Raw genomic sequence first — 14624 nt, 5'->3', positions numbered from 1 at the left:
TTGAACTGCGTACCTTATATTCAGTCAAAATCGCGGGACTCAAAGTCGGGTTTGGGTTAATTTTGTGATTGTATTACATATTTTAATGTGGGCGCATGCGGCTTATATACCGGTGCGGCTTGTGTAAGAACAAAAGCGGTCGTCCCCTTAAAATGTGGTGGGTACGGCTTATAATCGGGTGCGCTCTATAGTCCGTAATTTACGGTAAGTTACATCTTTAGAAGATTTAAATAACAAAATAATTTGCCCACATACCTGATTTTTTTTGCAAATACTGCAAGGTCAGTGATAAGGTCTTTTCTTCTAAATTGTTGGATAGCAGACTTCTTCCATTCTCGACGAGGTCTTAGCGGCTAATAATGCTAACAAGCTAGTACATTTAGCGAGACATAATATATTCGAAGGCCAACATTGGCTAGCGGCATTAAGGGCAAAGAACTGAAATCTCATTGGATTAGAGAGAGATGGACACATTCGAGCCCAATCAAATTTCAACGGGAGACTGGACCACTTGTTGTGGAGACCTGGGTGCTAAATGACTTGTAAACGACCTGATTTTTTTTATTTTTACACGTTCACGTTAGCGTAATCTTTCGTACGGAAGATAACGATAACGCGAACGTACGATTAGCCCGGGTTAGCTTTATGTTTCCGTCACACATTCAAGGTAAACATTCAGGGTGTTGGAACGGATTAAAACGATTTACATTATTTTTAATGGGAAAAATGATTTCGGTGATCGAACAAATCGGTTTTCGAAGAGGGTTCTGGAACGCATTGTGGTCGAGAACCGAGGTTCCACTGTATTCCACAATGCAACATGAAAATATAGTAAGGTAGCTTTCACCTTAAGGAGGGGTACTGTATTACTCAATTAGTATCGGAAAATCATAATGCCCGTTGACTTTTCAGATTAGCACTTGTTATTAACGTATGCATAGTATTGCTCTGAAGATGGTAAGAAAGACTGTATCATTAAAATCGAAAGTCATTTCCTTCACGGCATCCGATACGTCCCATCTGTGGTTACGTGGGTTTTTACGGGCAAAACTACTCCCACAGCCTTTCTGACATTATTACTCTATCTATAGGAGTCTGCTTCCAAATGTCAGCCGCATGCCCTGAGGAATGTCGTACAACCTCGGTCCGAATATTAGATGAGGATGAAGGCGGCGACATTAAATCTCTGCTCTGTTATTAAAGACCGGACCGGATTCGGACGTATTCCGTGTTTATAGCTGGAGAATTGGCGCAACCGTCCGCAACCTTTGTTCCCATTTTCGAAAATACGACATTTATGTTCTGTTAAAATCACCCGGTGTCCTTGAAGGCGTTGGTGCCTGAGGCCTTAAAGACCGAAGGGGATTTAGATGCAACATATCCGACCATTTGAAATCTTTGTTTGCATTTCTAGAATAGTTATTTTTGTTATGTTCGAATCAGGTGGTGATCCTGGAGGTTTCAGAGCCAGACCCCTTAAAGGGATTTTCAAATTCTAAAACATACCAAATGAGAGAAAATAGTACGATTTTTTTGAGTAGTATATAAAGTGTCATAGGTATATTTCAATTTTTATCTAAGATCATCAGCTTGGTGGCCTTGGGGGTATGGCGCCCGCCCCGAGACTGGGAGGTTGTGGTTCAAGCCTCGGCCGAGTCATACCTAAGACTTAAACATTGGTACCCGTTGCCTCCCTGCTTGGCGTTCAGCATTATGGGGTTGGAATTGGGGGGTTTGGTCACTTAATGACTCCCAACACCTCAGTTAGGGTGAGCGAGGGGGCTGGGAATCCCCTCCTCTAAACCAATCTCCCCAAAAAAAAGTCAGTCAAAGAGTCAGAAATGACTCTAGCCACCTCCCACTAGGGGGATATGGCTGTGGTATATATATAATATATATATATATATATATATATATATATATATATATATATATGATCTAAGATCATGCATTTTGGAAACAGTGTCTTGTCTTTGACTTCCTGAACTCTGGCCATTGTGGGCAAGACTACATGTCTTACAGAGAGTTTTTACCCTTCCGCTATTAGCATGTTCAACGAGAAATGATTAGGTTATTATGTATAGTATTATTATGCCAACGACGTTCCTCTGACCTATTCTACTCTAGTCTTGTTATTTACATATTCTTTCTTTTTAAACTATTCTATATAATTACCTTGTATTATACACTACAATATATTTTTTACTCTATTCTTTTACATCTATTATATTATCATTATTGAGAGTTTGCGTGTCAAATGATTTATTGTATATATCATGTTTATGGTTTATACTGGCTGAATAAATACATTACATAAATACATAACATACAAAAAAAAATCAAATAAATGAATACATATATATATTTTTTGCCATCTGTTGACTATCAAACTCAAATGGCATCCTTGACATCTGTCAGGGGCCGGACTAGTAGATAAAAGAGAAAGAAAAAGAGAGATAAAGAAGTAAGAGAAAAAGGGAAGGGAAAAGAAGAGAGAGGGAGAAGCGTGAGAAACAAAAGAGATAAAAAGAGAAGTCGTGAGAGAGGGGGAAAGAAAGGGAGAGGAAGAAAGAAATCCAAAGAGAAATAGAAAGACAGGAGGAGAGAAAAGAGAAAAGAAAGTGTGAAGGGTAGGAAGAGAGAAAGAGAAAAGAAGAGAAAAGGAAAAAAGGAAGTTAGAGCAAAATAAATTTAAAAGACACAGAGAGAGAAAGAGACAAAAAGCAACAAAGGAAGAGAAAAAGAGAGACACAGAGAGTAAAAGACAGTGTGAGAAAAGGGGTGAGAGAGAGAGAGAGAGAAAAATAAATACAAGTACAGTGTCTTTGTTCGAGGCACCTGGCTTTGGCAACATCAAGATGACATGTTTCAACCTGCAGCTTGTTTTTCTCTTGCGCTTCTCTGAGTCTTGCCTCGCGGGCCGGATTCAATCCCTTAGCGGGCCAGATCAGGAATGTTTTTTTTGTATTTAAATCTGAACAAGTGAATAGTTGAGAAATAGAAAGACAGAAGGAGAGAAAAGAGAAAAGAAAGCACGAAGGGTAGGAAGAGAAAAAGAGAAAAGAGAGGAAAGGAAAAAAGTAAGTTAGAGCAAAAGAGGTTAAAAGACACAGAGAGAGAAAGAGACAAAGAGCAACAAAGGAAGAGAAAAAGAGAGACACAGAGAGTGAAAGAGACAGACAGAGAGTGGGAGAAAAGGGCTGGAAAAGAGAGAGAGCAAGAGATGGCGAGATAAATAAATACAACTACAGTGTCTTTGTTCGAGGCACCTGGCTTTGGCAACATCAAGTTGAAACGTTTCAACCTGCAGCTTGTTTTTCTCTTGCACTTCTCCGAGTGTCGTCTCGCGGGCCGGATTCAATCCCTTAGCGGGCCCGATCTGGCCCGCGGGCCGCCTGTTTGACACCTGTGCCTTAATATCTCACAACGCATTCCGTGTTTCAAACTTGCCACAACAGTCGGCCATCTTTAATTCCATGATATAAAATGTTATTTTTGCAGTTTTCCGAACTGCTCTGTTAAAATCACACCGTGTCCTTGAAGGTTTCAGAGCCCTTAATGCCTCACATATGCAACTGGCTAGGCCGCGGCAATCACAATTCGGCAATTCCGTGGCACGACTATTACCAACGCCATTCCATCCATTACAGCTCCCCGTATGATGATACGCTCTTTCCGAGCTATATTACGGGATCATCGGCGGTACGCCGTGTTTCTTTCTGCCATGATGGTTGTTCTCTGAAATGTCGGGTCACAATTGAAAGGGGGTGTCGTTTCACGATCGAGTACAAAAGGTAAGATTTAGACCGGTGGAATATATGCGCTGAGGAAGACTGCATCTTCTTGGCTTGTGCATGAATTAAATTAGCGTAAACATACCCTCATCATGCAAAATGCAAAAAGAAAAGCACATGACGCAGCACATGAGGAAGATGAGGACGGTTTACCGTGATTTTTACAAGTACGGTATATTTTTTTAACAGACCCGTTTACTGTTTTGCGAGCGTGTTGCTAGTAGCATGTTGCTACCCTTCACAGGCACCGTTTGGGATGAAAGTTATATTATTATTATTAAAGCTTTGAAAACTCTCTCAGTGTACCGTATTTCTTTGTAAATACGTGTAACCATGTATAATATGTATTTGCAACTGTATATTTTTGTAATGTATTTATTTGTATTTATTTTAGACACTTATTCTGATATGTTTTGCACGGGTGAATGAAAAAGGTGGGGCGGAACAAACAGGGGTATGACGGGTGGGGTAAAGGTGAGGAACAGACAGACCTGTTTGTAGACGCGCCGGACAATAGTGGATATATATTTTTCCCACCCTTACCTTTGGAAATATACACTTTTTTCCTTGGATTACTTTCAACAGGACCCGGACTCTGCAGGTCTGCATCAAACCTTAAGTACCGTTATCATTTTCTGTTCATTTTGCCGGCTGTGATTTTGGGACTGTGTACTTTAATGAAGGACATTTAGTTTCAATCGCGGGACTTAAAGTTGGGTTTGGGTTGGCATGCGGCTTATATACAGGTGCGGCCTGTGTAAAGTACAAAATCGGTTTTCCTCTAAAAATGTGGTGGGTGCGGCTTATAATCAGGTGCGCTCTATAGTCCGGAATTTACGGTAATACAAAGGTCTACTCTCCCGTCCCGGCTTTCGACCAAGGGTTTGCATCCAGACATACAGACCTGTGCAATGCATGATTAATTATCTTCTTGGGTTTTTTACCTCACTGTGAATGTGTGAACCTGGAGTGCCATGCCCAATTTCGTTGTCACAATATGTTAACCCATTTTGTAACAATGACAATAAAGGTATATTCTATTCTATTCTATTAACCTAGTCAATAAACACCATGCTACCACAGATAAACACAGCAGGCTTTAAAGCTGCGTTGCAAAACAGTGAAAGAGTCAAATAAGACGAAATAAAAACGAAAATGGGAAGTACTCACCGCTTTCAAACGCACGAACTGCTATCAGGCATTGGTAGGATGTCTCGATGGGTAGGAAGAAATATCAGAACACCGGTAGACTGCGGGCAGAAGAAAACCGGAACATAGACAATCAGGTAAGCAAGGCAAAGCAACAATAGTACATAACAGTCATCAAGTCGGGCTGGTCATCTTGAGATACAGGTGTGTGCATTGCAACCACTCCCCCATTTCTTCTCATACTGTTTTCTTCCCTTAGAAAAAACAGGTAGCTAAACGGTGCTTGTATGCAGGGTTGGGTAGGGTTACTTAACTGGATTACTTTCAATTACTTTGGGATTACTCCACTATCAAATATGCTAATAAAGACAAAAGAAACTAAATCTGAATAAAATGATGACTCACAACACTTGGTAAGCTTTCTCTCCTGGCTTTGATCTCTTTGATCTCGAAAACGAACATCAAATGCGACAGAAACAAAATGAAAAGAAATCCAAACAGCTTGCCAACATCATTTTTGCCGTTCCTTGTGTTTCGTTACTGCCCAAGCCTGCACAAAATGGAGTCAGCTCAGCTCACTAAAAGGAACCGGCTCTTTCGGGTCCTAAACGGCTCTTCGGGTTGTTTTTGCTTCCTTTATCCCTATATGACCAAACATTATGTAATATTATGCAAAAAATGACTTAAAGGAAGGGGGAATAGAACAAAAAAGAAAAAAATACCAAAATGAAAAAGTAGTGAAAAGCTGAGAAAAAGAAACAAAAGGAAGAGAAAAAAGGAAAAATTCAGAAAAAAGCCAGAAAAAAATGAAAAGAAACAAATTAAAAAGAGTAAATAGAGAACAAAAAGAGATTTTTTTTAAATGATTTAAAAAATATAGAAAAAAAACAGAAAAAAGTATAAAAAGTTTGTGTTGCATTCAAATAAGCCCCCAAAAATGTTAGTATTATGCAACAAAATATACCAGGAGAAAAAAATAAATGGAAATCTTTGTTGTGAAAACAAACGCCGTTTGTAGGCCGTGCAACCTTTGCAATCGTACATGAGTCAATTCATTCAAAAGTGAAAAATAATTTTGCATTGCCGGAAAATGTAAGGTGATGTCAAGTTTTGGACATCATGATGTAGTTGCCACACTTGGGATTGCTGTTGCTCACTGTTGTTTCAAGCGTTGCTCACCGACTTTGTGTGAACGCTCAGACCCATGGAAAATCATGATATCCCCAAGCAAAGTATCGATATCGGTATTTATCGATTCTACCTTGTATTCACTTGGATCGGATCAATACCAAAATTCCAAATATCGCCCACCCCCTTAACACTAGCCCCTGCACTGCAAATACAATACGAATAAGCTAAATCTTGTTAGCTCATACATCGGAACTCATTAGCGCTGAAACGTCCGTTCTAAGCTAAACCTGACATAATAAGGAATCCTGAATCCAAACCGAACACGACAGCGCTTGACAAGCCATCACCTTCATCACATTAACGTCGAATTTATAGTATTTCCCTTTTGACGGCAGACAAGTCATGACCGATGTTCCCTGTAATTTTCCTTACGGGTGTGAGCGTTTACACAGAGTCGGTGAGCAACGCTTGAAACAACAGTGAGCAACCATAATCCCAAGTGTGGCAAGATAATTCATTATCGAACATGACCAAAACTTGACATCAAGTGACATTTTGCTGAGTTTCCGGCAATGCAAAATTATTTTTCTCTTTTGAATGAATTGACTCATGTACTATTGCCTACAAACGTCATTTGTTCTTACAATTCGTTCACAAGATATCCATTTCTTTTTTTTCCTGGTATCTTTTGTCACATAATACTAACATTTTGGGGGCTTATTGAGTCGGTTGTAAGATACAGAATTGTACTTAATTACATTTTTTAGTGGAAGTATGATGTTGGCAACAAGATTCACTTGATATCATTGGAAATGATTTGAATGCAACACAAACTTTTTCTTCTTTTTTCTGTGTTTTTTTTCTACTTTTTTAAAATTCCTTTAAAAAAAAAAATCTCATTGTGTTTATTTTTTCCGAGCTGTTACTTTTTTCTTTTTGTTTTCTATTTACTTGTTTCCTACATTTCTTTCTTTGCTTTATTTCTGGCTTTTTTTTTAATTTTTCCTTTCTTTTTTTTCTCTTCCTTTTGTTTCTTTTTTTCTCAGCTTTTCACTACTTTTTCATGTTGGTATTTTTTTCTTTTTTGTTCTATTCCTCCATTCCTTTAAGTCATATTGTGCATATTTTACATAATATTTGGTCATGTTGGGATTAAAGAAGCAAAAACAACCCGAAGAGCCGTTTAGGACTAGAAAGAGCCGGTTCCTTTCTGTGTGCCGAGCCGAAGAAGCCGGTTCTCGACAAACTCTACTCACTTTACTCAACTTCGTTCTACTTCGACCCGACTTCAAAATACCGCATTTAGGACACAACGTCAGGGAAACCCGCGTCTTTTTACCTTCATGCACTGTCACTTTGAATTAATTAGTAATTTTGAACCCTTATTTTTGTGCGCAGGCTAGATTTTCTTGTGCGCTGAGAATGTGCTTAGAGGGAACACTGGTCATGACCGTTCTACCTCCACATCCATTAGCCCGTCCCGCCTAGCCGTTAGCCGTTCACGTCAACGTGCTGTGATTGGCGTGAACTACGCTGAACTAAACACGGATTTACATCTCATACTCCTTCAATTATCCGTCTTTCATCCGAGTCATTTCTCGCTCCTGACGTCGATATATCAAGCGTCGCGTTGGTACGAGTCATCAATCTTTCTCCGGAGCTAAACTCTTCGGATCATATTTTATCATCTCGCTTGTACCTGCTATAACAGAAACCACGTCTCCTATCTGGGCCTCCTCACGGTCATAAATAATCCAAATGCTTTCTAAGGCGGGTCTAAACGCCGTGGCATTATTCATAAAATGTAGCATATGTGAGAAATCGGTCAAAACCGGCGTTTAAAAAAAGCCCATTACCGTAAATTCTGGACTATAGAGTGCACCTGATTATAAGCCGCACCCGCCACTTTTTAGGTGAATTGCCACTTTTGTACTTACACAAGCCGCACCTTTATATAAAACGTGTGCGCCCGCATCAAAACATGTGATATAATCACAAGTTTAATCCAGACCAGGCTGTAGGTTCCGCGAATGTAACTGGGGGATTTTGTAGAGGTTTATTGTTCTACATTCTTTATCCATTATCTGTTATCAGTTAAATCATATTACACTGCATAGCCAAGAGACCGAGACACTTGCCTCTAGCCAAGAGGCTGAATCAAGGTCCCAGCCTCAGGGCGAATGCAGTTCAACATAAAGTATTGTATCAGATTGTACAAAATCCTAAAACCACAGTCGGCATCATGAATGGTAAATGATAACCGTAATCAACGTATGATGCAGACTTGTAAAGTCCGGGTCCCATTGAAAGTAATCCAAGGAAAAAAAATGTATATTTCCCAAGTTAAGGGTGGGAAAAATATATATCCACTATTGTCCGCTGCGACAACAAACAGATCTACCGGTAACTCAGCTTTACCCCTCTTCCCATCAGCCCGTGTTTGCTCCGCCCCTTCTTTTTGATTGGCCTTTTTCTTGGTAGTACAGGTAACACGTTATTGGTAACATTTTGTGACTCAACTGTGAAGGATTTTATACATTTGACTATAAAGGGTTTTATACGATTGAATACAGGTTACATTTATTGAGTTTAATGCAAGATATTCACTAACTGGGCTTTAGTTCGATGACAGGTCACACTGTTCCAAATGCAGAATATTTTAAAAAGGGAATTTTGATAACAGGACTCTGATGGAGGACGGCAGGCGTTGTTTTGAGAAAAAGCCCTGATGACGTAGAAATGCTCGGCGTTGTTTTGAGAAGCCTCACGTTAGGCTTCCTTGGCACGCCCATGGGAGGAGCCGGCACACCAACATGCAAACCTTTTTATCATTTACAGGCTGGCATAGGCTTAAACGGCAAAACAAAGCCTGCGATTGGCCGAAAAAGATGTGTCAATCATCAGTTGAATCGATCACTATTGGCTAAAGGTATTCGGAGGTCAAGGGGCGGAACCTTTTTATCATTTACAGGCTGGCATAAGCTTAAACGGCAAAACAAAGCCTGCAATTGGCCGAAAAAGATGATTGTCAATCGCATTTTTGGGTTGACGGCACATAGAAAGCATTCTTACTATTCTGTATTTGTAAATATTTTATTCTCCTGGATTTACTACACTCACGGGTATAAGAGGCTGCACATTATTATGAACACAACGACTTCGGTGAGCTACTCCGGCTATATATTTTCCCTGTATCTTGTTTCAGACTGAACTCGATGTTTCTGTGATAAGCGGTGCTGATAATAGATGGAATGAAGTGTCTATTTTAAAATTAAACTCAATTCCAAGTGTTTATTGTCATATGCACAGTAAAGTTGCGAGCGAAAATAGAAACTAAGGAATGGTTGGCATTTCTTGAATCCCAAGACTTTAACCTTCCGAATGATGGAACGATGCATTCGAGTGACATCGTACGGGGGTAATAAGTTGGACTGAACTATCTGACCGTTTTGTCCACGTTCCCATTGTAGCGCCTTATAATCCGGTGCATCTTATGTATGTCAAAAATAGGACCAAAAACTATTTTTTTCGGGGTGCGCCTTATAGTGCGGAAAATACAGTACTTTGAAAGTTGCGGAATGTGCCTTTTTTTTCTAGTTGGAAGTGTCAGCTCATTTCACCCTCACAATCTCGTTGTAATATATGAGAAAGTGACCAGATGGACACCCCTGTTGTACTACCCCCCTATTAAACTCCTCCTTGTCCCATTGACCCCTCGGGGGCAAGAGGACTCCATAATGCGTTTATGCGGCACGCCTCGTCGCCATTTATCAAAGATGGCAGTTGGTATCGTGCGCGCAATCTGTATCCATGATTATGAACCGCTTTCTGGCTCGGGGTCTGCCGGGGTCGAACAACATCTGCTTGGACGGGGTCCGGACACTTTATAAACTGCTAAGGATAAATTGTTTTGGTCCCCAAGGTTATACGTTTTTGGGTCACAGTCACTATTTCCTCCATTTTCAGGTTGAACCCATTCCATAACTGTCCTTTAAGTGATTTTTTATATATACAGTATATGTATTTATCCATAGAATCAATTAATAGAAAACAGTCTTTCACTTAAAAATCCAAACTAGTGAGCCATTACCTTCTGAAATGTATAGATTTCTATCTATCTATCTACCTTGGTCATATCCCCTAACCAATGTTCCCTGTCATTTTCCTTACGGGTCTGAGCGTTCACACAAAGTCGGTGAGCAACGCTTGAAACAACAGTGAGCAACAGCAATCCCAAGTGTGGCAACGAAGTCATTGTCAAACATGTCCAAAACTTGACATCACCTTACATTTTGCTGAGTTTTCGGCAATGCAAATATATTTTTCTCTTTTGAATGAATTGACTCATGTACGATTGCAAAGGTTGTACGGCATTTGTTTTTACAATTCTTTCACAAGATTTCCATTTCTTTTATTCCTGGTAACTTTTGTCACACTATACTAACAGTTTTGGGGGCTTATTGAGTCGGTTGTATTTTCTTCTTTTTTCTGTGTTTTTTTTCTACTTTTTTAAAATTCCTTTAAAAAAAGTCTCATTGTGTTTATTTTTTTTGAGCTGTTACTTTTTTCTTTTTGTTCTCTATTTACTTTTTTTCTATGTGTCTTTCTTTTCTTTTTTTCTGGCTTTCTTCTAAATTTATCCTTCTTTTTTTCTTTTCCTTTTGTTTATTTTTTTTCTCAGCTTTTCACTACTTTTTCATTTTTTTTTTTTCTTTTTTGTTCTATTCCCCCTTCTTTTAAGTAATTTTGCATATAACAGGGATGTGATTGAGGTGAGGAGAAAAAGTCTGAAACCTAGCCGGGGGTTTGGGGGCCCAGGGCAGAGCCCAGTGGGGGGGCACTGGGGGGCGATGCCCCCCCATGCTTAAATTAAAAATTTAACATTTTTAGAAGATTTAAATAACAAAATAATTTGCCCACATACCTGATTTTTTTTGTAAATACTGCAAGGTCAGTTCAAATGCAGTTCAGACCCTGCAGCTTGTGCAACGATGTGGCGAATTTATGCAACTTTTCTAACGGCCACCAGGGTGCGCCAGAGCAATAAAGGAAAGAGTGAGACAGTCGGATTTGTTTGCTACGCAAGTGAAAAAGTTGGAATTCCGACTATAGTCGGAAAAATCACATCCCTGATATAATTTTACATAATATTTGGTCATGTTGGGAATAAAGAAGCAAAAACAACCTAAAGAGCCGTTTAGGACCCGAAAGAGCCGGTTCCTTTTAGTGAGCCGAGCCGAAGAAGCCGGTTCTCCAAAAACTCTACTAACTTTACTCAACTTCGTTCTACTTCGACCTGGACTTCAAAATACCACATTTAGAACACAGCGTCAGGGAAACCCGTGTATTTTGACCTTCATGCACTGTAACTTTGACTTAAGTCGCTTCTTAATTAATAATTTTGAGCCCTCAATTTTGCGCGCTGGCTAGATTTTCTTGTGCGCTTAGAATGTGCGCACGCACGCAGCTTAGAGGGAACACTGGCCCTAACCCTAAGCCTAACCCTCGCACGAGTGATTTTTATTTTGAAATCCAATCAAACGAGTAATAACCTTAGATTCTGAAACATAACTAGAGATCTAAGTAAAATACTGCTTAAAACATATACTATGTGATCCACAATGCAAGACAAAAACATACTTTGGGAGGAAAATAGGAATCCTAGTGACTCCCTGGCACTGTCATGATTTCTGATGTGACTCAGTTGTGCCCGCTCCTTTGGCGCCAACTGCCGCGGGTTCTGATTGGCTCCTGACCAGTATTTGTTCCCAGTCCTGTCTGTCCCCTTTTGTCAGTCCGTCTGCGAACCTCAGGGTGGGTGGGTAGGTAGGTAGGTAGAAAGATAGATAGAAAGATAGATAGATAGAAACTCAATAAATGTAACTTGTATTCAATCGTATAAAACCCTTTATAGTCAAATGTATAAAATCCTTCATTACACTCTAAAACATATCACCTGAGTTTGAAACCTAAAATGCTGCTTCAAAACCAAGTTACAATGAAAGCCTTCAAGAAAGGAACAAAAAAAAAAAAAATACGCCCGCATATATCTATTCTTGACAGAGCCGAGTGAGCGAGATGCGAGCTAATAGCATGATGAAATTAATGAGCTAGCATTAATCATGCAGACTCATCACTTAAATTGATGAATACTAGCAATTTAAGCGAGAGTCTGGAGTGGAACATGCTGCGCAGCCAGCTCGCTTTCCAATCTATTATGAGGAATATCCACACAAAAAATCGACGAAAATGTGAGACGTTTCCGACAGCTCGTCAGGTAAATAATATACGGCTCCGTCTTTTCACCCGGCGTGGTTTTCAGACGACGGCGGAGAAAAATGGGACGGAAGTCAAGCTTCCGATTTGCCATTCTTCCATGAAAAGTTTATTTGCAAGGATGAAAGGTAACGTCTGTGTTTTAAAAAGTAAGATCAGAGGAGGCTCAAGGTGCTCAACGCAATTTACTTCGTCTTTGTATTTGCAATCCTTTGAACATAAATGCATTTTAATAGACGTTGGTACGGAAAGTTCGTGTTCGAGTTAGGGTTTTAAATTGTTCACTTTTTCAACTATAAAAAATAGAGCATGGACATCTATTGTAATTTATAACTATAACCTTATCCTCTTTGTTTTATAACCTTATCTTCTCTGTTCCTTATCTTCTTGGTTTCTTTACCTCACTGTGATTGTGTGAAACTGGAGTGTCATGCCCAATTTCGTTGTCACAATATCTTAACAATGTAACAATGACAATAAAGGTATATTCTATTCTATTCTATTCTATTCTATTTCCGTCAATAACATTGATTGTGTTAACTGCAGTATTCTGATCATGGACAAAAACATAGACGTCTATTTCTATCAATACTACAGAATATATCAATCCACAGTACTCATGCAATACTACAGAATATATCAATCCACAGAACTCATGGACGTCTATTTCTATCAATACTACTGAATATATTATCCCGCAGTACTCATAGACATCTATTTCTATCAATACTACTGAATACATTAATCTGCAGTGCTCATAGACGTCTATTTTTATCAGTACTACTGAATATATCAAACCGCAGTACTCATAGAAGTCGATTTCTATCAATAGTACTGAATACATTAATTCGCAGTACTCATAGACGTCTATTTCTATCAATACTACCGAATATATCAATCCAGAGTACTCATAGAAGTCTATTTCTATCAATACTACTGAATACATTAATCCGCAGTACTCATAGACGTCTATTCCTATCAATACTACTGAATATATCAAACCGCAGTACTCATGGACGTCGATTTCTATCAATACTACTGAATATATCAAGCCGCAGTACTCATAGACGTCTATTTCTATCAATAGTACTGAATACATTAATTTGCAGTACTCATGTCTATTTCTATCAATACTACTGAATATATAAACCGCAGTACACATAGACGTCGATTTCTATCAATACTACTGAATATATTAATCTGCAGTACTCATAGACGTCTATTTCTATCAATACTACCGAATATATCAATCCACAGTACTCATAGAAGTCTATTTCTATCAATACTACTGACTACATTAATCCGCAGTACTCATAGACGTCTATTCCTATCAATACTACTGAATATATCAAACCGCAGTACTCATGGACGTCGATTTCTATCAATATTACTGAATATATTGATCCACAGTACTCAGAGACATCTATTTCTATCAATACTACTGAATGAATTCATCTGCAGTACTCACAGACGTCTATTTCTCTCAATACTACTTAACATATTAATCGGCAGTACTTTTAAAAAAACAGTGGTTTGACATTCCTTGGATAGGATATTTTCTTTGCAGTTTCTCATCATTGACTTCGTCCCTTATTAAAACACAAAAATTGGGGAATTGACATCTAAATCTCAATGAATTCTACTATGAGTGAAAAATAATAAAAGTTATCTACATAAAATAGGGGGTGGGGGGTCTAATGGTAATATTAGCTGTTAGACCAGCAGTCTCCAAGATGGTGCCCCCCAAGGACAGCTGAAATGCCCGCAGACCTGTTCCCAGAATAACCCACCAGTCCTGTTTTTAGTGGTTGACCGAGTCCTCTTAACCCTACTTCCAATAATTAACCTGGTAATAACGTACTGACAACATAGTAAGAACATAAGTTTATATTGTAGAAATGGAAAATAAACTGGGTGGCCTTTGTGCTAATTGGCAACAAAAATGAGCTCTCAGCTAGAAAAAGGTCGGAGAACCTGTGTTGGACTTATCCAGATCATGTCTCATCTCATTAGCTTCACCGCTTATCCTCAGTAGGGTCGCGGGGGTGCTGGAGCCCATCCCAGCAATCATCGGGCAGTGGGCAGGGGACACCCTGAACTGGTTGCCAGCCAATCGCAGGGGAAATATGAGGGATAAATATGAGGGATAAAAGACCACTGAAAAACAAAAGACGAACCGGAGACCATGTAGCCGCTGCACTCGCACGCGCCGCCATGTTAGAACCAATCATGCGACATTAAACACTCATAATATCCTGTATTACACCAATGTCG

The 14624-nt window shown here is 39.3% G+C and overlaps 1 long non-coding RNA gene across 3 annotated transcripts in view; it reads right to left on the bottom strand.

Moving 5' to 3' along the window:
• LOC148346307 (uncharacterized) overlaps positions 1–14624 on the bottom strand; it is a 530417-nt gene that overhangs the window by 98375 nt on the left and 417418 nt on the right. For all 3 annotated transcript variants that reach the window (XR_015848223.1, XR_015848225.1, XR_015848224.1), the window contains one exon: positions 4965–5044. This is a non-coding gene — a long non-coding RNA (uncharacterized LOC148346307). The remainder of the gene's footprint in view (positions 1–4964; positions 5045–14624) is intronic.

Source organism: Urocampus carinirostris, chromosome 20 (assembly GCF_059441175.1).
Source record: "Urocampus carinirostris isolate Australia breed hairy pipefish chromosome 20, RoL_Ucar_1.0, whole genome shotgun sequence".
Lineage (NCBI taxonomy): Eukaryota > Metazoa > Chordata > Actinopteri > Syngnathiformes > Syngnathidae > Urocampus > Urocampus carinirostris.
This window is presented reverse-complemented; position numbering and strand designations above follow the sequence as displayed.